General features: G+C 38.7%; 1 protein-coding gene across 18 annotated transcripts in view; it reads left to right on the top strand.

The window, feature by feature from the left end:
* Positions 1–26,915, top strand: part of l(1)G0196 (inositol hexakisphosphate and diphosphoinositol-pentakisphosphate kinase) — a 1,071,245-nt gene that overhangs the window by 582,444 nt on the left and 461,886 nt on the right. The window lies entirely within an intron of this gene.

Here is a 26,915-nt window from a genome sequence, read left to right as displayed (position 1 = left end):
CTGCATGCTGCAGGATTTGTTTTATATGGTGCACACTTACCACATAGATGCATTCTCTCATATCTAGGCCCAGATGTACAGCTAACAGCTTATCTGAATGAACTGAGCTCATGACGTAGTACTATGGCGTGGGCCCTGGCTTCAAAGCTGTAGAACCACAGGACGGACTCTCAAAGGGTTACCCTCTCTTTCTCTCCCTATACTCCTCCCTCTTTATATCGTTTCTGTTTTTCAAAGACCTCTCATATGCTAACTTTTTCTCTTACCACTCTCATTATCTCATTATTCCATGACTCTCTCTTCTTCCCTCCTGCACCCACCCTCTTAAAACAAACTTTATTTCTGTAAAGTGGAATACAGTATACAGCCTCTCCTCACTTAATGACGGAGTTCTATTCCTAAGACCAAGTTGGTAAACAAATTCGTCGTCAAGTGAGGAGCATATTATAATGGTAGTGGGTTTGTGTCAAACATCTTTGATATTGTTTTAATGTCACCTTTGCACCATTTAAAACATTTCTGGTATATAGTTTATAGTATACTGTATATTGTAGTACACAGAATAGAGGAAATCAGCTCTATTATACATTATTTAGGTATGCATACTGGTCAGAGAGCCCGTCGTAAGTCCAAGTCATCGGTAAACGAGTACGTTGCTAAGTAAGGAGAGGCTGTATTATATAATTAAGGTAATTAACATATATTACCACTATAGAAAGCTACTTATTATGCAAAGTTTAATGATCTTTTGGGGGCCCATCATTAAATCAGTACATACCTTGGCTCTTTAACCAATCATCAGGTGGGCTTTTCAAGTGCCGAGGTGACGTGGTATCACTCATGGTCAGCACTTGCCAGACTTGCATGCCCTCTGGTTGAGCATAGTTCTCTCTCTCTCTCTCTGGCTTTAGTCTTTTCCTAGATTACTGTGTGGTTCACTTACATTTCAAACTCTTGTACATAGTGTACATATTATACATACTTGGTGAAGGAAAATATAAGTTAAAGACTACTGCTGTGTTTATTTTTGCTCCAAATCCCATTATGACTAGGTCAACAGGCCATCATCACCTGTGTATGTAATACAAAGCATTTTGGGGAGCTTTAAAACTAAATTATGATTACAAATATTGGAGGTGTTTAGTAATTCAATAAAAAATTATAATTAAGAGATATTAAATATGAAGCTAGGTACGTGTGATAAATGAATGATAAACAAGGACAGGGATAATACAGGTTGAAAAAATTTTCAGCATAATTAACTGCTGTTAGAAGTACATTAGGGAAAGGAGGTGTTTTTCAACAGTAGCTTTGAAGCAGCTGGTAGAGAGAAAGAGAGAGAGAGAGAGTGGAGTTTTCAAGTAGAGTTCCAGATTCTAGGTCCTTTTATGCACATGGAATTTTTACAAAGATTAAGTCAAATGTGGGGAATATCAAGAAAGAATTTCAGGGCAGGATTGATATTGGAATTTATTGTCCTGTGGTATGAGTGAATTTTTGAATACTCTAACACTACATTCTTTAATCTACCCCATACCACTTCAGCCTCGTCATTACCTCTACTCTCACTTGCCCATCCTTCTACCAATAGTTGCTTATATCTTACCCTAACTGCCTCCTCCTATAGTTTATGAACCTTCACTTCTCTCTTACTTACTGATGCCATTTTCTTTGTACCCCATCTACCTTTTACTTTCACTGTAGCTACAGCTAAAAAATTATCTGATATATCTGTTACCTGCTCTAAAAACATGCACATCCTGAAGTCTACCCATCACTCCTTTATTTACTAATACATAATCCAACAAACTATTGTCATTGCACCCTATATCATATCTTACCCTCGTTTTCTTAAAATATGTATTACTTATTATCCTCTTTTCTTAAAATATGTATTACCTATGCAAAGTTCAGTCAGAGCCCCCCCCATTATTGTTTGCCCTTGGCACCCCAAACTTACCTACTATCCCCTCTACAACCATTTCACCCTGCAGCATTCATGTTCCCCACCACAGTTGCTCTCTCACTTGGTTCAAAACTCCCTAAACACTTGATTAACATCGCCGAAAGTAGTCCCACGAATTCAGAAACCTTAACCCTTTCACTGTTAAGATCCCTGCTCAAACTTGTTCTCAGTGTCAAAGAATTTAAAAAAAAAAAAAAAAGATTTTTTCTCATGAAATGATAATCTTTTCCCAGTGGTAATGAAATTTGTTGGAAAACCTACGGAATTACACTCTCACGAAGTTAGTGATCTCGGTGATATTTACACATCGGTGATTTCACCCACTCTAAACCCTATTTTTGGCCAATTCCATTGTTCCAGTTGACCAAACTCATAGCTATTTCGCTAGAACTCCATTTGTTTTATCGATTGTGTACAAGAAACCACCCATTTAAAGTGATCAGAAATTGGTAATTTGGCCAGTTTCATACACAATTCAAGTAAGGCCAATTTCAAAATAGGGTTCAGAATTAACAATACAAACATTCCTAGCACTTAAATAACATTTTCTCTGTTCATTAGTCACATCTCCAGGCCTCTCTTATATTACTCTTGCTTTCCATTTTGAATATTTATTCACGCAAAAAATAGATTTACTGTTATGCAGACTACTGCATTATTGTAATAATTATACTATAAATAATGTCAACCCATTCATGACTGCATATTGGACTGGCCAGTTGGACATGTATTGAACAGTGACGTCATTTGTTTACTCTTGAACATTGGCAAAAATCGAACATTTTCACTACTTTGAGCTCAATTTCAAGGTACTTTTCATCTGTAAACCATTGAAAATCATCTCTATTTTTGTAATATATCTTTCATTCTGTCAATTGAGACCAAGAAAATGAGAATACAACCATAAATACCATATGAAAATACACCACAAATTTGGTGTTTTAAACCAAAAACATAAAGTTTTTTTTCTCATTATGCACTGCGTGCTGCAGGATTTCTTTTCATACTGCACACAGTGATTACTCAGACCCATTCTCTCATACATAGGCCTACCAGCTTTCTCCCGTAAGATTGAAAACTGCTAGAATTTTGGCGTAATATCACGGCACCAACACTTACTTGCAAGCTGCAATATTATGGCACCGACAGTAAAAGGGTTAAATATTACTGCTCTATGTTCGTACAATAAATGTAATTTCAGAATTAGGCTGAATTTGGTGTTTCATAGACCGTATTATTTTATCAAAAGCTTTAACTTAGTTAATAGAAAAATTTATGAGAAAGAATGTCCATAAAATGTTTGAATTTTTGTAATTAGTTTTTAGTTTAAGAATTGTGTGCCAAGTTAAAAATATTTGGAAAAAAAAAAAAAATGATATAAGTAGTAAAGCTATTCATCAAAGGCCTTCAATCGCGGCAACAATGATGATTATACAATATTTTTAAATTGCCGAGATCTGTGCAAAGGTCTGAGCAAGTGTCTGTCGCAGAGGTCTGAGCTTTGCTCAGACCTCTGCAACAGCTTGCCTGATATGCTCTGCATAACTGTGAACTTCCAACATGCACTCTAGTGTCAACCATTTTTGTATAAACAATGTATTATGTTGAAATAAGCCTGTATTTTGTATTATATTGTAACACAAGGTTGGTATGGGGGAGGAAAGCAGTACTATGGAGATATGTATTCACTAGGTCATAATGTTTTCACTTTAGTTCAGACAAACAATAGGTTGGTTGGTTGATAGTGGAGGAAGAAGGGAGGGTAAAAAGGAGGAAGCTTATGACTGATATTTTTCCTCGGCTGTTTTTCAGCCAATTGCTGCCTATCTGGGGTGCTCACAATTTTATTGTAAGAGTAAGTGAAGCTATGTGGAATTTTTTTCCTGAAGAAGTTGAGAGTGAATTTAGAGTTTTATTCTTTTCTTCAGTTTTTAAAACCAAATTCACTTTTTTTTCTAATAAGACCATTTGGTCCATGTATGGAATGCTCATATATTTTTATAAATATTAATCTATGAATGTTGAATTTGCAAAGTCTCAGATAAAATCTCTTATCTTTTACATGTTACAGTGGGTTCGTTTCATACAAATTTGCTCTTTGTGCCATAGGTACCACATAAAGCATGGAACACCTTTGTTCAGCAAACATGAATGTGTTTGCAAAAGTAATAACCAAGAAAAATGCAACATGTTTTTGTAATAAAATGGTGTAGGAGGCAGTTGTTAATGCTTTATAAGGGCTATGTCAATTTAAGTCATATGGTCCCAGTGGTGTGATGTATTGTGTATGGAATATGTGGAGATAGGTTGGTAGACAGCAACCGCCCAGGGAGGTACTACCGCCCTGCCAAGTGAGTGTAAAATGGAAGCCCGTAATTGTTTTACATGATGGTAGGATTGCTGGTGTTCTTTTTTCTGTCTCATGAACATGCAAGATTTCAGGTACGTCTTGCTACTTCTACTTACACTTAGGTCACACTACACATACATGTACAAGCGTATATGTACATACCCCTCTGGGTTTTCTTCTATTTTCTTTCTAGTTCTTGTTCTTTTCCTCTTATCTCCATGGGAAAGTGGAACAGAATTCTTCCTCCGTATGCCATGCGTGTTGTAAGAGGCAACTAAAATGCCGGGAGCAAGGGGCTAGTAACCCCTTCTCCTGTATATATTACTAAATGTAAAAGGAGAAACTTTCGTTTTTCCTTTTGGGCCACCCCACCTCGGTGGGATATGGCCGATGTGTGGAAAGAAAGAAAGAAAGGACTGCTGGTGTCTTTTCTCTATCTCATAAACATGCAAGGTTTCAGGTACGTCTTGCTACTTCTACTTACACTTAGGTTACATTACGCATACATGTACGAGCATATATATACACACCCCTGTGGGTTTTCTTCTATTTTCTTTCTAGTTCTTGTTCTTGTTTATTTCCTCTTACCTCCATGGGGAAGTGGAACAGAATTCTTCCTCCGTAAGCCATGCGTGTTGTAAGAGGCGACTAAAATGCCAGGAGCAAGGGGCTAGTAACCCCTTCTCCTGTATATATTACTAATTGTAAAATGAGAATCTTTCTCTTTTCCTTTTGGGCCACCCCGCCTCGGTGGGATACGGCCGGTGTGTCGAAAGAAAGATGCATACTTTGGGAGGAGGGGAGTTATCCAGATGGAGGGAATATTAACAGAAGAGGGAGGGGTGGAAAGATGTATACTATGGGGCAGGAGTCAAGATGGAGGGAATATTAACTAAAGAGGGAGGGGCAAGCATGTTTACACAAGCAGAATGTATCAATGAAATTGAGAGGAAATTAATGAGAGGGAAGGGTCAACATCTCTGTATTTATTTATGGCATAAACTCTGGTGTCTTTTAACCCTTAAACCGTAGACAGTCATGTATTGTTAGTCATCCCCTGAATGTTTTTTGTTTATTTTATTTTGAAAACATATTTTCCAAAGAAAAGTACAAAAAAGAAATCAACCAAAAACTGTTATATGGCGTATAGTTACGAAATTGGTGTACAGTGGCAACAAATATATGAGTAAGACTTGTGTGCAGTAATTAAGTATCATTATTGTTGAAATGTTTGACCTACACAGTGGGTGTGCATCTTTGGTCAAATACTAAGATTAAATGTGGAGACAGCAGAAGTACAGTGGAACCTAGGCACTCAAACTTTACTGGTTCCAGAAGGCTGTTCGAGTGCTGATCTGTTCAAGTACAGAATGAATTTTTCCCAACCAATTTCCTTTGTGGTTGGCTGTTATCACTAATCCTCTTAAACCCCCATGGTGACAAATAATATAAAAAAAAATGTGAAGAAACACGAAGTAGTTTACAGCAAAGTTCTAGCAGGTGATGTTTGTTTGGTCGAGTGCAGAGCAGATGGTCGACTACCAAGCAATTTGTTTACCGAACTAAGTGTTTGAATACTGAATTGTTCGAGTATTGAGTTTCCACTGTAAAGTAAAGATGTAATCAGTCCATTAATCATGAGGTAGTTTTTGAGGCGGTCAGTCCCTCTGGAGTTAAGTTTCAGTTTGTTGAAAGAAGATGATAAAAGGACACAAGAGCAACTAATGAGACATTTTATTGTGACAATATTTCGCTTTCCATGAGCTTTGTCAAGCTGGAGAGCAAAACATTGCCACAGTTGCACTAGTATCCTTTTACCTAACGTGGAGCTGAACTCTTCTCCAGGCTGAGGGACTGACCACCTCAAAAACTACTACTCAGGGTTGATGGATTGATTATATCTTTACTTTGCCTCTACTTCTATCTCCATATTTAGTCTTCTGTATTTGACTAAAAAAAAAGCCTACTGTTGAGGTGAAATGTTTCAGCAATGAAGATACTCAACTATTGCACATGTGTCTTACTCATCTGTTATATGGTGTGTTGAAGTAGTGAAAAAAATGATCACTTGGCAGCAACAGAAGCATAAATACACTACAATAATTGATGCCACAATGTGATTATTTTTCAGTTTTGTTTTCTTGCTTTCAGTGTCTAAAATTATGTACACTAGTTTCTTATGTTATTAGATGCATTTATAAATGTTTAAAATGAACTTGAAACATTTGATGCATTGTTTCTATGAATGTGTGACATTAGCATTAGTGTTGCAAAGTAAGGATCCATTTCTTCAATAGTTGTGTCTTTTCTCTGTCGAAGCCAGAATTTTATTGAAACATCTATATTAATTAATGTTTACTGGTAGTAATTGTTTGTCTGAGCCACAATAGACAGTAGATTCTCACATATCACCCAGGTTACTTTCCTGAAAATGATACTCCCCTATTTGTAGCTGTGGGGATATAGTTGCAGCTCCTGGTCCCATCTAATGCTATATGCAAAATGTATGATACATAAAGTGAAAAGCATATGGGAAAATAAGATAAGATTCTTGACTCCTCAAAAAAAAAAATAATAAATAAGTTTTTGATATCTTACATAAACATTTAGTACATATAGCTATAAAAGTTACATTAGATTCTTGTTGCTCTTGTATGTTGATCTTGAAGTTAATGGAGAGCGTTGCTGTGGCTCTACTGAGCTCAGAGCGCTGTATAGTCCTTGTGGCTTAGCGCTTCTTTTTTATTATAATAATAATAATACTGAGCTCAGATGGATTGCTATTATTGTGTTCCTGTTGATAATTAAGTGTTGTTGGGTTGTTGACAAAGATGGTTGTGGGCTCCTGCCCAGTTGTGCAGGGAAATTCCTGGCAGCAGCATGGTCGACATATGCATTGTCTCAACTAATTTTTAAATTATGCAGATGACTTTGGATTTTAAAACAGTTAACCACCCAGAACTAAGCGAACACTTTTGTTCAAGTTTACCTCCCTGTTCACAAGGTGTGTTATACTAGTATGATAGGCATTTTTTCATGATCATAAGAACATTAAGTGTACATACTTCCTTTCTTTGTTTTCTGCTCAGACCATATATTTAGTAACTTTTATGTCTTATCTACCTGTCTTAGCTTTGATATTCTTTTAACTGTACCACAATCTGGATTATTCATTGCACAAGCTTTTATTTTCGCCTTATTGTCTCAAATTGAGCAAATTGTTGATTCGTTAACACTAAAAGCATGCTGTCTCTGTGACCCTAGCACTACCTTTAATTAAGCATATCTGTCACTTGAAGTTCTTGTTTTATTTATTTATTTATTTATTTATGTCTTTGCAAATAGTACATTGAGATTATGTATTTACAATAGTGGGTTGAAATGCAAAGAGAGCCTCTATGATGCCTAGGCATTATGGGCCGATTTAAGATTATTGGCTTACTGACTACTTAACACTAAGAATTATATCATAGTTATACAGTAGAATATTAATTATATCATAGTTGTACAGTAGATTATTAATTATAAGTGAATCTAATTTATATAAGACAAAAGATATATTCATATATTCAAAAATGCTTTTTGTGAAAACAATGATTCAGTTAAATTCTTGTCGACAATGGATAAAAGGTTCAAAGTAATTGATGAAATTATGATATGGAAATACATAATTGAGTATGTGAGTACAGTAGGGCCCTGCTTTATGGCGTTTCGCTTTATGGCATTCCGCTAATACGGTCATTTCAAATTATGACCTAAACTCTCTATACAGCTCTCCCCACCTGACTTTCTAATATGGTCACCGCACCCCACCCTGTTTGTTTACATTCTCCATGAACTCCGTAAGCACCACGTCTCTCCATTGTGTCTGGAAACTCCAAAATTTCAAGTGTTTTTAAAAGTTATTTCATATTTTATATATACGTACTGATAATTATACTTATGTATACCTGTACCTAAATACACTTAAACACTGCGCTGGCGTGCAGGTACACATTAAAATCAGTAAGAGTGTCTTATCTCTCGAGATGCCATATTAGTAATGATAATAATACTCAATAATAATCATTGAGTCTCATTAAATGTCGTATATTATGTTAATATACACATTTTCATTAATCCATGTATGATATTTTTTCAAAATTATATAATAAACATGGTACATAACATATAAAGATGATAAATACACTCCACAGTAGAATAAATAAACATAAATATGAGATGTGGGAGCCAGATGACTTATACAAGTGATGCCATATTAGTAATTTATTTTTATTTATTTATTTATTTTATGTCTTTGCAAACAGTACATTGAGATTTTATATTTACAATAATGAGTTGCAATGCAAAGAGAGCCTCTATTATGCCTAGGCATTATGGGCCAACTTAACATACTTGGCTTACAGACTACTTAACACTAGGGATTATATCATAGTTGTACAGTAGGATAGTAATTATTTCATAGTTGAACAGTAGATTATTAATTATAAGTGAATTAAATTTCTATAAGGCAAAGGATATATTCATATATTCTAAAATGCTTTTTGTGGAAAACAATGGTTCAATTAAATTCCTGTCAACAATGGATGAAAGGTTCAGCGTGATTGTTGAAGTTATGATGTGGGAGTACATAGGTGAGTCCGTGTGTACTGAGTATTTAGCGTTTAGTCTAGGGTGATTAAGTGGCTTTTGAGAAGAGTCTTAAACTGATTTTCAGACTGGGTTACTTTAATATCTTCTGGTAATGAATTCCATATTTTAGGGCCTTTTATGTGCATAGAGTTTTTACACAGTGTGATAAGGACACGAGGTACAGTGGACCCCCGCATAGCGACTTTAATCCGTGCAAGAGGGCTCATTGTTATGCGAAATGATTGGTATGCGAATGAATTTTCTCCATAAGAAATAATGGAAATCAAATTAATCCGTGCAAGACACCCAAAAGTATGAAAAAAAAAATTTTACCACATGAAATATACTAAAAGAGGAGGCAGTTAGGGTAAGATATAAACAGCTATTGGAGGATAGATGGGCTAATGAGAGCATAGGCAATGGAGTCGAAGAGGTATGGGGTAGGTTTAAAAATGTAGTGTTAGAGTGTTCAGCAGAAGTTTGTGGTTACAGGAAAGTGGGTGCGGGAGGGAAGAGGAGCGATTGGTGGAATGATGATGTAAAGAGAGTAGTAAGGGAGAAAAAGTTAGCATATGAGAAGTTTTTACAAAGTAGAAGTGATGCAAGGAGGGAAGAGTATATGGAGAAAAAGAGAGAGGTTAAGAGAGTGGTGAAGCAATGTAAAAAGAGAGCAAATGAGAGAGTGGGTGAGATGTTATCAACAAATTTTGTTGAAAATAAGAAAAAGTTTTGGAGTGAGATTAACAAGTTAAGAAAGCCTAGAGAACAAATGGATTTGTCAGTTAAAAATAGGAGAGAAGAGTTATTAAATGGAGAGTTAGAGGTATTGGGAAGATGGAGGGAATATTTTGAGGAATTGTTAAATGTTGATGAAGATAGGGAAGCTGTGATTTCGTGTATAGGACAAGGAGGAATAACATCTTGTAGGAGTGAGGAAGAGCCAGTTGTGAGTGTGGGGGAAGTTCGTGAGGCAGTAGGTAAAATGAAAGGGGGTAAGGCAGCCGGGATTGATGGGATAAAGATAGAAATGTTAAAAGCAGGTGGGGATATAGTTTTGGAGTGGTTGGTGCAATTATTTAATAAATGTATGGAAGAGGGTAAGGTACCTAGGGATTGGCAGAGAGCATGCATAGTTCCTTTGTATAAAGGCAAAGGGGATAAAAGAGAGTGCAAAAATTATAGGGGGATAAGTCTGCTGAGTATACCTGGCAAAGTGTATGGTAGAGTTATTATTGAAAGAATTAAGATGAATGTGTAAATAAGGATGCGAGAAGTGGGTCATAATAAGCGTGTATAGCAGATGAACAAGGAGGCTTTAGGAAAGGTAGGGGGTGTGTGGACCAGGTGTTTACAGTGAAACATATAAGTGAACAGTATTTAGATAAGGCTAAAGAGGTCTTTGTGGCATTTATGGATTTGGAAAAGGCATATGACAGGGTGGATAGGGTAAGATATAAACAGCTATTGGAGAATAGATGGGCTAATGAGAGCATAGGCAATGGGGTCGAAGAGGAATGGGGTAGGTTTAAAAATGTAGTGTTAGAGTGTTCAGCAGAAGTTTGTGGTTACAGGAAAGTGGGTGCAGGAGGGAAGAGGAGCGATTGGTGGAATGATGATGTAAAGAGAGTAGTAAGGGAGAAAAAGTTAGCATATGAGAAGTTTTTACAAAGTAGAAGTGATGCAAGGAGGGAAGAGTATATGGAGAAAAAGAGAGAGGTTAAGAGAGTGGTGAAGCAATGTAAAAAGAGAGCAAATGAGAGAGTGGGTGAGCTGTTATCAACAAATTTTGTTGAAAATAAGAAAAAGTTTTGGAGTGAGATAAACAAGTTAAGGAAGCCTAGAGAACAAATGGATTTGTCAGTTAAAAATAGGAGAGGAGAGTTATTAAATGGAGAGTTAGAGGTATTGGGAAGATGGAGGGAATATTTTGAGGAATTGTTAAATGTTGATGAAGATAGGGAAGCTGTGATTTCGTGTATAGGGCAAGGAGGAATAACATCTTGTAGGAGTGAGGAAGAGCCAGTTGTGAGTGTGGGGGAAGTTCGGCAATGTGGCAGATGTTGCAAGTGTATGGTGTAGGAGGTAGGTTACTGAAAGCAGTGAAGAGTTTTTACGAGGATAGTGAGGCTCAAGTTAGAGTATGTAGGAAAGAGGGAAAGTTTTTTCCCAGTAAAAGTAGGCCTTAGACAAGGATGTGTGATGTCACCGTGGTTGTTTAATATATTTATAGATGGGGTTGTAAGAGAAGTAAATGCGAGGGTCTTGGCAAGAGGCGTGGAGTTAAAAGATAAAGAATCACACACAGGGTGGGAGTTGTCACAGCTGCTCTTTGCTGATGACACTGTGCTCTTGGGAGATTCTGAAAAGAAGCTGCAGAGATTGGTGGATGAATTTGGTAGGGTGTGCAAAAGAAGAAAATTAAAGGTGAATACAGGAAAGAGTAAGGTTATGAGGATAACAAAAAGATTAGGTGATGAAAGATTGAATATCAGATTGGAGGGAGAGAGTATGGAGGAGGTGAATGTATTCAGATATTTGGGAGTGGACGTGTCAGCGGATGGGTCTATGAAAGATGAGGTGAATCATAGAATTGATGAGGGGAAAAGAGTGAGTGGTGCACTTAGGAGTCTGTGGAGACAAAGAACTTTGTCCTTGGAGGCAAAGAGGGGAATGTATGAGAGCATAGTTTTACCAACACTCTTATATGCGTGTGAGGCATGGGTGATGAATGTTGCAGCGAGGAGAAGGCTGGAGGCAGTGGAGATGTCATGTCTGAGGGCAATGTGTGGTGTGAATATAATGCAGAGAATTCGTAGTTTGGAAGTTAGGAGGAGGTGCGGGATTACCAAAACTGTTGTCCAGAGGGCTGAGGAAGGGTTGTTGAGGTGGTTCGGACATGTAGAGAGAATGAAGCGAAACAGAATGACTTCAAGAGTGTATCAGTCTGTAGTGGAAGGAAGGCGGGGTAGGGGTCGGCCTAGGAAAGGTTGGAGAGAGGGGGTAAAGGAGGTTTTGTGTGCGAGGGGCTTGGACCTCCAGCAGGCATGCGTGAGCGTGTTTGATAGGAGTGAATGGAGATAAATGGTTTTTAATACTTGACGTGCTGTTGGAGTGTGAGCAAAGTAACATTTATGAAGGGGTTCAGGGAAACCGGCAGGTCGGACTTGAGTCCTGGAGATGGGAAGTACAGTGCCTGCACTCTGAAGGAGGGGTGTTAATGTTGCAGTTTAAAAACTGTAGTGTAAAGCACCCTTCTGGCAAGACAGTGATGGAGTGAATGATGGTGAAAGTTTTTCTTTTTTGGGCCACCCTGCCTTGGTGGGAATCGGCCAGTGTGATAATAAATAATAAATAAAAATGAAATATACATTTTCCTACACACAAAGAGAAGGATACATGCACAATAGTAGAGTAGTACATGCACAGTATATATTGTGCATGTACTACTCTACTAAATGAAGAATAAATGACACTTACCTTTATTGAAGATGCAGCAATGACTGATGAGACACTGTGTCCTGGGAGTGCCTTTTCCTCCTGAGTACTGTAGGTCCTGTTTGGCATTTTCTTCCAGAAAAGGCCTTATCACACTGTGTATGCCACTACGATTCTTAAATCTCTCAAACCAACCTTTGCTGGCTTTAAATTCACCAATATGAGCACTAGTTCCAGGCATTTTTCCCTGTTCACCTGGGTGTTAGTCGACTGGTGTGGGTTGCATCCTGGGAGACTAGATTAAGGACCCCAATGGAAATAAGTTAGACAGTCTTCGATGACACTGACTTTTTTGGGTTATCCTGGGTGGCAAATCCTCTGGGGTTAATTGTTTCTTGGTATTCTCAATAAGCCACACCAACAACGGTGCTACAGCAGCAGCAGACGATGCTACAGCAGCAGCAGCTGACAGTGCTACAGCAGCAGCAGACGATGCTACAGCAGCAGCAGCAGCAGCTGACGGTGGTACAACAGCAGCAGCAGCTGACAGTGCTACTGCAGCAGCAGACGATGCTACAGCAGCAGCAGACGATGCTACAGCAGCAGCAGCAGCAGCTGACGGTGGTACAACAGCAGCAGCAGCTGACAGTGCTACAGCAGCAGCAGACGATGCTACAGCAGCAGCAGCAGCAGCAGCAGCAGCTGACGGTGGTACAACAGCAGCAGCAGCTGACAGTGCTACAGCAGCAGCAGACGATGCTACAGCAGCAGCAGACGGTACTACAGCAGCAGCAGACAGTACTACAGCAGCAGCAGCAGCAGCAGCTGATGGTGGTACAACAGCAGCAGCAGCTGTACCACCAATAGTAGCGATGGTTGATTGGGGTTTATTATACAACCTGGCCAGCTCGGAGACACGCACTCCACTTTCATACTTATCAATGATCTTTTTCTTCATCTCTATAGTAATTCTCACCCTTATTGCTGTAGGGTTGGCACTAGAAGCTTTCTTGGGGCCCATGGTCACTTATTTTGCAGATAAAATCACCAAAAACACTGTAATAATACGAAATGTTTCGATTGTATGCTTGGATGTTACCGCGGAGGCTGGCTGGTAAACAATGCCACCGGCGGCACATGTGAGGCTGGCTAAGGGCGAAGAGCGGTGAGCGGGTTTTTGAGCGGTATGTGAGGCAAAATTTTTGCGATAAAAGCGAGCGGTATGCGGATTGAACGTTATGTGATGCGTATGGTATGCGGGGGTCCACTGTATATCAAAACGAGATCTGTGTCTTGTGTTGTGGTCATGTGTCCTGTTTAAGTTGGTGAGGAGAAGTTTGAGTGGAGGGTTTATATTTGCATGTATTGTTCTGTGTATGTAGTAGGCACATGAAAAAGTATGGATGTTCTTAATGGTGAGCAGATTCAGACTTTTGAAAATTGGTGGAGTGTGCTGGCGGGAGTGGGAATTTGTTATCATTCTTACTGCTGCCTTTTGCTGGGTTATGAGGAGTTTTAGGTGATTGGATGTTATTGATCCCCATGCACAAATTCCATATGTAAAATAAGGGTATATGAGTGTATGGTACAGTGCCAGTTGAGTTGATTGTGGAACATAGTACCTTATCTTTGATAGTATGCCTACAGTCTTGGAGATTTTCTCGGTGATTTGTTGTATGTGTGTCCGGAACTTACGGCTACTGTCAATGTGGATACCTAGGAATTTTCCCTCTGTGATTCTTGTGACTGATGATCCATTTAGCGTTATGTTAATCGGATCATTTGCAGCTTTGTTTCCAAACTGAATGAAATAGGTTTTATCAGTATTCAGGGTAAGTTTATTAGTCATCATCCAGGCAGATATTTTCTGCAATTCGGCATTGACTGTGTTTGCTAGTATGACCGTGTTTGGGTGGGAAAAGACATATGTAGTGTCATCTGCAAATAATATGGATTTGAGTAGCTGTGATGCATTCGGTAGATCATTGATGTAGATGAGAAAGAGGAGTGGTCCAAGGATGCTTCCTTGTGGGACTCCTACTGTGATTGGTTGGATGGAAGAGTTTGCATCATTTGCATACACATATTGAGTTCTGTTACTAAGGTATGATTTTAGGTAGTTGAGGGAGTGGCCTCTGATACCATAGTGCGTTAATTTAGAGTACAGCAGTTCATCGTCGACTGTATCGAAAGCTTTACATAAATCAATGAAAATGCCCAGCGGGACTTCTTTCTTTTCGAGTGCAGTATACATTAGTTCTAGCATGTTATCTAGTATTTGTATGCATTTATAAGTGGAAAAAAGAGGTGTTCCACTTTATGGCGGTTTCTGCTTTACGGCGGTAGCCTGGAACCTAACCTGCCGTATAAGTGGGGCCCTACTGTACTGAGTATTTAGCATTTAGTCTAGGGTGATTAAGTGGCTTTTGAGAAGAGTCTTAACTCTTTCAGGGTCCAAGGCCAAAATCTGAAGAGGTGCCCCAGTGTCCAAGAAATTTTGAAAAAAAAAAAAAAAAAAATTCTTACAGAATTAAAGATAATATTTTTGTGAAGGTAATAAAACAAAAAAAAAATTCTGATCAGTACTTACCGAGATACAGTGGCAGGAAGTTGACCCAAAATGACCAGGTGGCGGCAACATCAGTGACTTCCGCAAAATCCCATTTTTTTATTTTAGGTTTTTTATACTTTTTTCTTTCCTTTTCTAATTTTTTTCTTTTCTAATAAAATTTGTAGCCTGTGAGACCAGTATAATGTATATTGTATAAGTGTACACTCATTGTATTCAACACAACTGCACAAATTTGTTTATCATTATATTGCTTACAAAACTTGTTTACAAGTTTATTGTAAACAAAATGATGAAAATATTAGTGCGGTTATTGTGTTGAATACATTGGTATCATATAGTACCATATGGTACAATGGTGCCATAGGGTGCAATGGTACTATATGGTACAATGGCACCATATGATACAATGGTACCACATGGTATATGGTACAATGGCACCATATGGTACAATGGTACATGATACAATGGTACCATATGATACAATGGTACCATATGGTACAATGGCACCATTTGGTACAGTGGTACCATATGATACAATTGTACCATATGGTACAATGGCATCATTTGGTACAATGGTACCATATAATACAATGGTACCATATGGTACAATGGCACCATTTGGTACAATGGTACCATATGATACAATGGTACCATATGGTACAATGGCATCATTTTGTACAATGGTACCATATGATACAATGGTACCATATGGTACAATGGCACCATTTGGTACAATGGTACCATATGGTGCAATGGTACCTTATGGTACCATATGGTGCAATGGTACCATATGGTACATTGTACCATACAGTACAATGATACCATATGGTTCATTGTACCATATGGTACTGTTGTATTCAACACAATAAACACACTAATATTTTCATTATTATTTTGTTTACAATAGTTGTTTGCATCAAAAATATGCAAAAATGTTGTATATTAGTAATGTTCTATTATATATTTACAAGTGTACAGGAACTTTACATGTTCCTTGAGGTGGATGACAAAGCACTTTGTCTCCGTAAACTGCGGAGTCAGTAGCTAGCTTGCCTCGCCACTCAGTCTTGGCTGGTGTTTCATGCCACCATCACCTATTGACTATATGGTACACGGTATCATATGTTACAGGGTACCATATGGTACATTGTACTATATGGTATAGAGTACCATGCAGTACAGGAAAACATATGGTGCAGGGTACCATATGGTACAGGGATAACAAAAAAGGCACAATACCGTGACTGGGTTATTTGTGTATGTTACAGGGTACCATATGGTACAGGGTACCATATGGTACAGGGTACCATATGGTACAGGGTACCATATGGCACAGGGTACCATATGGCACAGGGTACCATATGGTACTGGGTACCATACAGTACAGGACACCATATGGTACAGATACAGGGAAAACTATGGAAATAAGTCACCCTGACTTTTTTGGGTTATCCTAGGATTTTATACGTATGCTGCTATGTATGATAATCTATGTATGTAATTGTATTTCTGTACACCTGAATAAACTTACTCAAGTGCATGTGGCATCATAAGTAAGTTTATTTAGGTATACATAAAGTTACAAAGAATATCATACATAGCAGCATATGTTTGGAGAACCTAGGATAACCCAAAAAAAGTCGGACAGACTTATTTCCATTAGGGTTCCTGTACCATATGGTACAATGTACTATATGGTACATTGTACCATATACCATTGTATGACATGGCACCATTGTACCATATGATACCATTGTACCATATACCATTGTATGACATGGCACCATTGTACCATGTGGCACAATGGTACCATATGGTTCAAAACCATAGAATTCGTCTTCAGCTCCACTTCCATCAGTCTTAGAACTGTAAGTTGTGAAGAGGAGAGTCAGAATTTGCCTGGAGAGTGAGTGGGGAGTGAGAGCTTCCTTGCCACCAGGCACCATAAACAAAGCTACTTTACCGGTGTTCCCACAATGCCATGTGGGCGTCCAGATTTTTTCTATAGTGTGCACACTGACCACCCAGACCCATTATCTTAGATGTAGGCCTACCAGCCTTCTCGCGCTAAATTTGACGCCGCTAGAATTTTGGCATAGATCTACGGTTTGGACCCTGAATGTAAAGCCGTAGATCTACGGGACGGACCCCGAAAGGGTTAAATTGATTTTCAGACTGGGTTACTTTAGTATCTTCTGGTAATGAATTCCATATTTTGGGGCCTTTTATGTGCATAGAGTTTTTACACAGTATGATATGGACACGAGGTACATCAAAAAGAGATCTGTGTCTTGTGTTATGGTCATGTGTCCTGTTAAGGTTGGTTAAAAGTTTGAGTGGAGGGTTTCTATTTGCATGTATTGTTCTGTGTATGTAGCAAGCACATGAATGAGCATGGATGTTCTTAATGGTGAGCAGATTTAGACTTTTGAAAATTGGTGGAGTATGCTGGTGGGAGTGGGAATTTGTTATCATTCTGACTGCTGCCTTTTGCTGGGTTATTAGAGGTTTTAGGTGATTGAATGTTGTTGAACCCCATGCATAAATTCCATATGTGAGATAAGGGTAAATGAGTGTATGGTACAGTACCAGGAGAGCTGATTGTGGAATGTAGTACTGTATCTTTGATAGTATGCCTACAGTCTTAGAGATTTTCTTGGTGATTTGTTGTATGTGTGTCTGGAACTTAAGGCTACTGTCAAGGTGGATACCTAGGAATTTTCCCTTGGCAAGTCTTGTGACTGATGATCGGTTTAGCCTTATGTTAAGTGGATCATTTGCAGCTTTTTTCCAAACTAATAGATTTTATCAGTATTCAGGATAAGTTTATTAGTCATCATCCAGGCAGATATTTTCTGCAATTCGGCATTGACAGTGTTGGTGAGTATGACTGGGTTTGGGTGGGAGAAGACGTATGTAGTGTCTTCTGCAAATAATATGGGTTTGAGTAGCTGTGATGCATTCGGTAGATCATTGATGTAGATGAGAAAGAGGAGTGGTCCAAGGATGCTTCCTTGTGGGACTCCTACTGTGATTGGTTGGGTAGAAGAGTTTGCACCATTTATTTTTTTTTTTTTTATTAACACACTGGCCGATTCCCACCAAGGCAGGGTGGCCCGAAAAAGAAAAACTTTCACCATCATTCACTCCTTAACTGTATTGCCAGAAGGATGCTTTACACTACAGTTTTTAAACTGCAACATTAACACCCTTCCTTCAGAGTGCAGGCACTGTACTTCCCATCTCCAGGACTCAAGTCTGGCCTGCCAGTTTCCCTGAATCCCTTCATAAATGTTACTTTGCTCACACTCCAACAGCACGTCAAGTATTAAAAACCATTCGTCTCCATTCACTTCTTTCAAACACGCTCACGCATGCCTGCTGGAAGTCCAAGCCCCTCGCACACAAAACCTCCTTTACCCCGTCCCTCCAACCTTTCCTAGGCCGACCCCTACCCTGCCTTCCTTCCACTACAGACTGATACACTCTTTAAGTCATTCTGTTTTGCTCCATTCTCTCTACATGTCCGAACCACCTCAACAACCCTTCCTCAGCCCTCTGGACAACAACTGAGGAAGGGTTGCACCATTTGCATACACATATTGAGCTCTGCTACTAAGGTATAACTTTAGGCAGTTGAAGGAGTGGCCTCTGATACCATAGTGCGTTAATTTGGAGTAGAGCAGTTCATGGTCGACTGTATCGAAAGCTTTACGTAAATCAATGAAAATGCCCAGCCGGACTTCTTTCTTTCTGAGTGCAGTATATATTAGTTCTAGCATGTGTATGATAGCATCATTTGTGCTTTTATTATTCCTGAATCCAAACTGACAAAGGTTTAATATGTTGTGTGAGACAAGGTAGGAATCGATCCGTCTATGAATTAATTTTTCAAAGATTTTAGAGAGCAGTGGTAAGTTAGATATTGGTGTATAGTTATTCAAGTCAGCTTGGTCACCTCCTTTATGGATTGCTATTTAGAAGATTGTTGGGAAGGTAGATGATTCAATGGATTTGTTAAAGAGTGTTGCAATAATTGGTGACAGTACTTGAGAAGCTTTTTTGTACATAAAAGCAGGCAAGTTGTTTATGTCTCCTGCCTTGTTTTTAAGGGTGTTGATGATGAGCAAGACTTCTAGTAGGTTGGTTGGAGCTAGGAATAGCATATTTGGGTAGGTACTTATGAGGTAGTCTGATGGACGGGTGTTTGAGCTTGGTATTTTGTTCATTAGATTTTTTCCTATGGTGGAGAAGAAAGCATTGAGTGTGTTTGCTGTTTCAATTGGTGTGAGTAGGGGTTTGTCTGATTTTGTTAGTTTGATTGTTTTGTTTTTGGATAACTTTTTGGATAAATAAACCCTGGGTGTAACAGATTTTTAAAAATTAGAGGCAAAAACCTCTGGTTAAAGTGTACATTCAACTCCTCTATTTTAAATGTTTATTGCAGTATACAGTGGACCCCCGCCTTACGATATTAATCCGTTCCTGAGAGCTCATTGTAAGCCGAAATTATCGTTAGCCGAATTAATTTTCCCCATAAGAAATAATGAAAATCAAATTAATCCGTTCCTGACACCCCAAAAGTATGAAAAAACAAATTTTTTTTACCACATGAAATATTAATTTTAATACACACAAACTGAAGAAGACATGCACAGTTACTACTCTACTAAGAACAGAATACATGACACTTACCTTTATTGAAGATTTGGTGATGATTGATGGAATAGGAGGAGGGGAGAGTATGGAAGTTATTGTTTAGAAGGGGAATCCCCTTCCATTAGGACTTGAGGTAGCAAGTCCTTTTCTGGGGTTACTTCCCTTCCTCCTTTAATGCCACTAGGACCAGCTTGAGAGTCACTGGACCTCTGTCGCACAACAAATCTGTCCATAGAGCTCTGTACCTCCTGTTCCTTTAAGACTTTCCTAAAATGGGCCATAACATTGTCATTGTACACGTTGCCAACACGGATTGCAGTAGCTGTGTCAAGGTGATTTTCATCCATAAAGGTTTGCAGTTCAACCCACTTTGCACACATTTCCTTAATCTTTGAAGTAGGCAACTTCCTCAATTTCTCTCTCCCCTCCTCTGAAGCAGTTTCCTCAGGTCTGGCCTCTTGCTGTTGAAGATGATCTTGCAGCTCATCAGTGGTTAGTTCTTCATTGTCCTCCTCCACCAACTCTTCCACATCCTCCCCACTAACCTCCAACCCCAAGACCTTCCCCAATGCCACAGTGGATTCCACAACTGGCATACGCTTCTCAGGGTTAGCCCCAAACCCTTCAAAATCCCTTTCTTTTACACATTGTGGCCACAGTTTCTTCCAAGCAGAGTTCAAAGTCCTCTTAGTCACTCCCTCCCAAGCCTTACCTATAAGGTTTACACAACTGAGGATACTAAAGTGATCAGTCAAGTGTCTGAGGTCGCTTCAAAGAACTTTTGAAACATAGCTTTTGTGTAGAGTTTTTTGAAGTTTGAAATGACCTGCTGGTCCATGGGCTGCAGGAGAGGAGTGGTATTAGGAGGCAAAATCTTGACCTTAATGAAGCTCATCTCCCCAGAAAGTCGCTCTGCCAAGTCTGAAGGATGACCAGGAACATTGTCTAATACTGGGAGGCATATAAGGTCCAATTTCTTTTCCATTAGGTAATCTTTCACAGTGGGGGCAAATGCATGGTGTAACCAGTCATAGAAAAAGTCCCTAGTGGCCCATGCCTTACTGTTTGCCCTCCACAGCACACACAAATTAGTCTTGACGACATTGTTTTGCCTGAACGCTCTGGGAGTTTCAGAGTGATACATGAATACAGGCTTCGCTTTGCAGTCACCACTAGCATTAGCACACATCAAAAGAGTAAGCCTGTCTTTCATAGGCTTATGTCCTGGGAGTGCCTTTTCCTCCTGAGTAATGTAGGTCCTGCTTGGCATTTTCTTCCAAAACAGGCCTGTTTTGTCACAATTAAACACTTGTTCAGGTTTCAATTCTTCACTGTCTCTGTACTCCTTGAATTCCTTCACATATTTTTCAGCCGCTTTTTGGTCCGAACTGGCAGCCTCACCATGCCTTATCACACTATGTATGCCACTATGATTCTTAAATCTCTCAAACCAACCTTTGCTGGCCTTAAATTCACTCATGTCACCATTAGTTGCAGGCATTTTTCTAATTAAATCATCATGCAACTTCCTAGCATTTTCATATATGATCGCTTGAGAGATGCCATCTCCTGCTATCTGTTTTAAGTTTATCCACACCAATAACAGTCTCTCAACATCTTCTTTCACTTGCGATCTCTGTTTCGAAAACACACTTGCACCTTTTGCAAGAACAGCTTCCTTGATTGCCGTTTTGTTGGCCAAGATAGTAGCGATGGTTGATTGGGGTTTGGTATACAACCTGGCCAGCTCCGAGACACGCACTCCACTTTCGTACTTAGCAATTATCTCTTTCTTCATTTCCATAGTAATTTTCACCCTTTTCACCACAGGGTTGGCACTAGAAGCTTTCTTGGGGCCCATGGTGACTTATTTTGCAGTTACAAGCACTAAAAACACTGTGATAATATGAAATGTACCGAATGTATGCTTAGATGTGACCGCACTGGCTGGCTTGTAAACACTGGCACCCATGGGGCAGCTGAGGCCACACGTAGGATGCGTCCCAGATAAATCACATTAGGCGAGTTTTTTATCGTGAGGCGAGGCAAAATTTTTGCATTCAAATGCTTCATATGGTGGATTTAATGTAGCGCAATGCATTCCTAAGGTGGGGGTCCACTGTATCTGTAAATTGTGTGTACACTATTATATTAGGTGTACAGCAAAGTACTTTGATGCCCCATCTATTATTCCATTATATTGAGGGTTTACTGTAGGCATAATTTCAGGCTTAAACTTCTTGGCACTTGGGCACCTTCAGCATCACTAGTATTCTTTTTAAGTGCCATGGTTAATATCCATGATATCCAGAGATGAATTGGGATGATGAAAAAATTGAAACTGAAGCGGAGAGCACATGATAGAGTGTGGAATGGTATGTGTCCAAGTAACAACTGACTGTGGGAGATTGTATATACCACGATTGTGTAATCATGATAATGTACAATCTAGGAACGCCCCGCTTATATGGTGGATTACGGTCTCAACCCTTGGTGAAAAGCAAAAATCACCAAAAAGTGGAACATAGTCTTCTTTCACTTTCAAATGCATATACGTACAGGTCTCTCTCAACATTCGCATTTTCAACTTTCACAGGCTTTACACATTCGCAAATTCCCAGCCGTCAAATTCCCAGCTGCCAAATTCCCAGCCGCAAAATCATATTTCAGTTTCCCGCCACCCGTGCATCCCTATTACCCTCCCTCCGACCCCCCGCAACAGGCAGTCAGCCCACCTGCCACTCAGTCATTCTCCAGCCACTGAAGCTGGCAGTGAAGACTTAGAATCCACACACTAGACTCATCATGCCATGCAGTTACACTCCATATATTCACGACTGCATATTGGAATGGCCATTCGGACAGGTATTGGATGGTGGCATCATTTCTTTACTCTTGAACATGGCAAAGAATCGAACATTTCTGCTGCTGCTACTGCTAATAATAATAATAATAATTTTTTTTTTCAACAAACCGGCCGTATCCCACCAAGGCAGGGTGGCCCAAAAAGAAAAAAGAAAGTTTCTCTTTTTAAATTTAGTAATTTATACAGGAGAAGGGGTTACTAGGCCCTTGCTCCCAGCATTTTAGTCGCCTCTTACAACACACATGGCTTACGGAGGAAGAATTCTGTTCCACTTCCCCATGGAGATAAGAGGAAATAAACAAGAACAAGAACTAGAAAGAAAATAGAAGAAAACCCAGAGGGGTGTGTATATATATGCTTGCACATGTATGTGTAGTGTGACCTAAGTGTAAGTAGAAGTAGCAAGACGTACCTGAAATCTTGCATGTTTAAGAGACAGAAAAAAGACACCAGCAATCCTGCCATCATGTAAAACAATTACAGGATTCCGTTTTACACTCACTTGGCAGGACGGTAGTACCTCCCTGGGCGGTTGCTGTCTACCAACCTACTACCTACAATAATACTACTACTACTACTACTAATAATAATAATAATAATAATAATAATAATAATAATAGTTGGATATTGGACAATGACATCATTTGTTTACTCTTGAATATGGCAAAGAATCGAACGTTTCTGCTACTGCAATGATAATAATAATAATACAGTAATTGGATATTGGACAGTGTCCATTTGTTTACTCTTGAACATTGCAAAGAATCGAACATTTTTGCTACTGTTAATAATAATTATAATAATAAAAATAATAATAACTGTGTATTGAATGGCGACATCATTTGTTGACTCTTGAACACGGCACAGAATCGAACATTTCTGCTGCTACTGTTACTGCTAATAATAATAGTAATAATAATAATACGATAAAATTGAAGAAGGAAATTGTACAAAAAACATGAGGGTTGAAGCAGTGGTGGAGGAAGTGGTTTAGGCATTGTGAGTCAATGTGGCTTTGTTTATGCTGGAGTGAGCATTAGCCTCTGCACTCTTCCAAACATTTCACAGTAATTCTTTGTATTTGGTGCTTGTTGATTGAGTGTGACTGCTACATAATTAACCATGGGCCCAAAGAAACTTGCTAGTGCTAGCCCTTTGGTAAATTGAGAAACATGATAGAATTGAAGAAAGAAATTGCACAAAAATATGAGCCAGTGGTGGAGGCAGTGCAATATTTTATGATGTTTTCATGTCCATATTTTATGATTGTTCATAAGAATATAAGATAGGAGGAACACTGCAGTAGGCCTTCATAATTCTATTTACTTATGTGCAAGTCACACTCAAATCCAACCCCTCTCACTCATGTATTTATCCAGCCTAAATTTGAAACTACCCAAGGTTTAAGCTTTGATAGGACTTTGGGTAGCTTTAAAAAGAGATTGGACAAAAATATGAGTGGGAGGAGCATGTATGTATTTTATGTGTTTTATGATTGTTCATGGTTCAATAGGTTAAGGAAGCAGTAGTTTATTATATTTCCCCACAATATATTGGGGTACCAAACATTCGCAATTTTCCAACATTCACAAGGCTCTTGATCCCCTAACTCTTGTGAATGTTGAGAGAGACCTGTAAAAGCCTGATAACATGTTTACACTATCATATATTAAGTGCACAATAGCGCTAGGCCTAAATATTGATATGAAAATAATATGAATATACAGTACGACCTCTCCTCACTTAGCGAGGTACTACTTGTTTACCGATGACTCAGACTTACGACAGGCTCTCTGACCAGTATGCATACCTAAATAATGTATGCTAGAGCTGATTTCCTCTATTCTGTTTATTACAACATACAGTACACTATTGTATAAACATTTAAAAATATACTAAAAATGTTATAAATGTTGCAAGGGTGACATTAACCCTTTGACTGTTGGGACCCCTAATTCTAAAGTCTTAATTTGTGTCAAAAAATATTTGAAAAAAAAAATTATTGTTTTCTTACCAAAATCTTAAGACTATTTTTGTAAATGTTTTAAAGCCAAAAAACTTTTTTTGCAGTCATTACTTACTGAGATATAGAGGAATGAAGTTGACAGAAAGTGAACCACTTAATAATAATATAAAAATAATAATAATATCTTTATTTACTACATGTACATGTACAGTGGACCCTCGACCAACGATGGCATCGTATGATGTTAAATCCGACTAGCGATACATTTTAACGCAAAAATTTTGCCTCGACTAGCGCTAAAAAACTCGACCAACACGATTCGTTCCGTTCGAGACATGTCCACTCGACTATGTTTATGCATTGGTGATTTCACCCACTTTGAGCCCTATTTACGGCCAATTCCTGTGTACTAGTAGACAAAAATCATAACTACTTCACTAGAACTCCATTTTGTCTATTGAATGAGTACAAGAAACCACCCATTTATTGATTTCAACTATCCAATAAAGTGGTCAGAAATTAGCAATTTTGCCAATTTCACACAAATTTCAAAAGATGCCAATTTCCGAATAGGGTCCAGAATGAACAAGACAGACATTCCTGGCACTAAAATAACATTTCCTCTGTTCATTAGTCACGTCCCCAGGCCCCTCTTACATTTTTTTGATTTCCACTTCGAATTTTTATTCTCACAAAAAAATAGAAGATTTACTGTTATGCAGACTGCTGCATTAGTGTAGAAATGGCATAAATAATATCAGCGCACTTGTGAAAGAATATTAGACTCACCAGTTGACGTGTATTGGACACGTGGCATGATTTGTTTACTTTTGAACTTTGGCAAAAATTGAACATTTCTGCTACTTTGAACTCAATTTCAAGGTTACCTGGAGGTTACCTGGAGGTTATTCCGGGGATCAACGCCCCCACGGCCCGGTCCATGACCAGGCCTCCCGATGGATCAGGGCCTGATCAACTAGGCTGTTACTGCTGGCCGCACGCAGTCCAACGTACGAGCCACAGCCCGGCTGATCCGGCACTGACTTTAGGTATCTGTCCAGCTCTCTCTTGAAGGCAGCCAGGGGTTTATTGGCAATTCCCCTAATGCTTGATGGGAGGCTGTTGAACAGTTTTGGGCCCCGGACACTTATGGTGTTTTCTCTTATGTACCAAATTTTTATTGATTTTGCCAGTCTTTTACTTTCGTAGGGAGTGATTTCTGTGTGCAGATTTGGGACCATGGTACTTTTCATTGTGAAACCAATCAAAATAATCTCAATTTCTGTAATATGTCTTCCATTCTATAAAATTAGACCAAGAAAACTAGAATACAACCATAAATACCATATGAAAATACAGTGCAAACTCACTGTTTTAAACCAAAAACATGGTCAAAGTTTTTTGTTCTCATTTCGCACTGTGCACTGCAGGATTTTTTTTATAAATAAATACTGTACACACTGACCACATAGACCCATTCTTTCATATGTAGGCCTACCAGCTTTCTCTTGCTAGATTTGAAGGTGCTAGAATTTACACATACTAGTAGGTCAATAACCCTGGTGCGTAAGCCGTACTAGTACGTCGGAAACCCTGAAAGGGTTAATGTACCCAAGACTGATTATTACTTAATAGAGAGATGTGCTCATGGAGAATGTAAACAAACCGGGTGGTGCACGCTGTATTTGAAAGACCGCTTGCCTTATAGAAAATTTTGGTCATAATTTGAGATCACCATATTAGCATAAAGTGAAACACCAAAAAGAGGGGCCCTACTGTATGCATATCCACTCTTATGCAACACAATAACTGCACAAATATTATCATTATGATGTTTACAAAACCTGTTTACACAAACCGACAATAAAAAAGTTGTTTATAACTATTGTTCTATAATATACAGTGGGCCCCGCTTTACAGTGTTTTGCCTTATGGTGTTCTGCTAATATGGCGATTTCAAATTATGACCAAAATTATATGGTGAGCGGTCTTTCTAATATGGCGCACGCCACCCAGTTTATTTACATTCTGTGAACACATCTATTATGTCTGGAAACTTTCCAAAATTTCAAGCATTTTAAAGTTATTACATATTTTATATGTGTGTACTCTGATAATTATACTTACATGTACCTGTACCTAAATATACTTACACACTGTGCTGGCATGCAGGTACACATTAAAATCACTGAGAGTGTACCTCTAGTCTTAACGCTATAATAATAATTCTAATATGTAATAGTAATCACTCTTGGGCACATTAAATGTCTTATTTTACTTTAATATAGACATTTTCATTAATTTATCTATGATATTTTCTTTAAAATTATATAAGAAACACATTACATAACATATAAACATGCTATGTTTATATGCTATGGAGGGGTGGTAGTTGGACGAATGGAAAACATTACGTTTTCTCTGGTTCAACACCAGAGAAAATGTCTATGAATCTGCATTGGCCCAGTC

Source organism: Cherax quadricarinatus, chromosome 85, assembly GCF_038502225.1.
Source record: "Cherax quadricarinatus isolate ZL_2023a chromosome 85, ASM3850222v1, whole genome shotgun sequence".
Lineage (NCBI taxonomy): Eukaryota > Metazoa > Arthropoda > Malacostraca > Decapoda > Parastacidae > Cherax > Cherax quadricarinatus.
The sequence above is the reverse complement of the archived record's forward strand: the minus strand, read 5'-3'. Positions and strand labels throughout refer to the sequence as shown.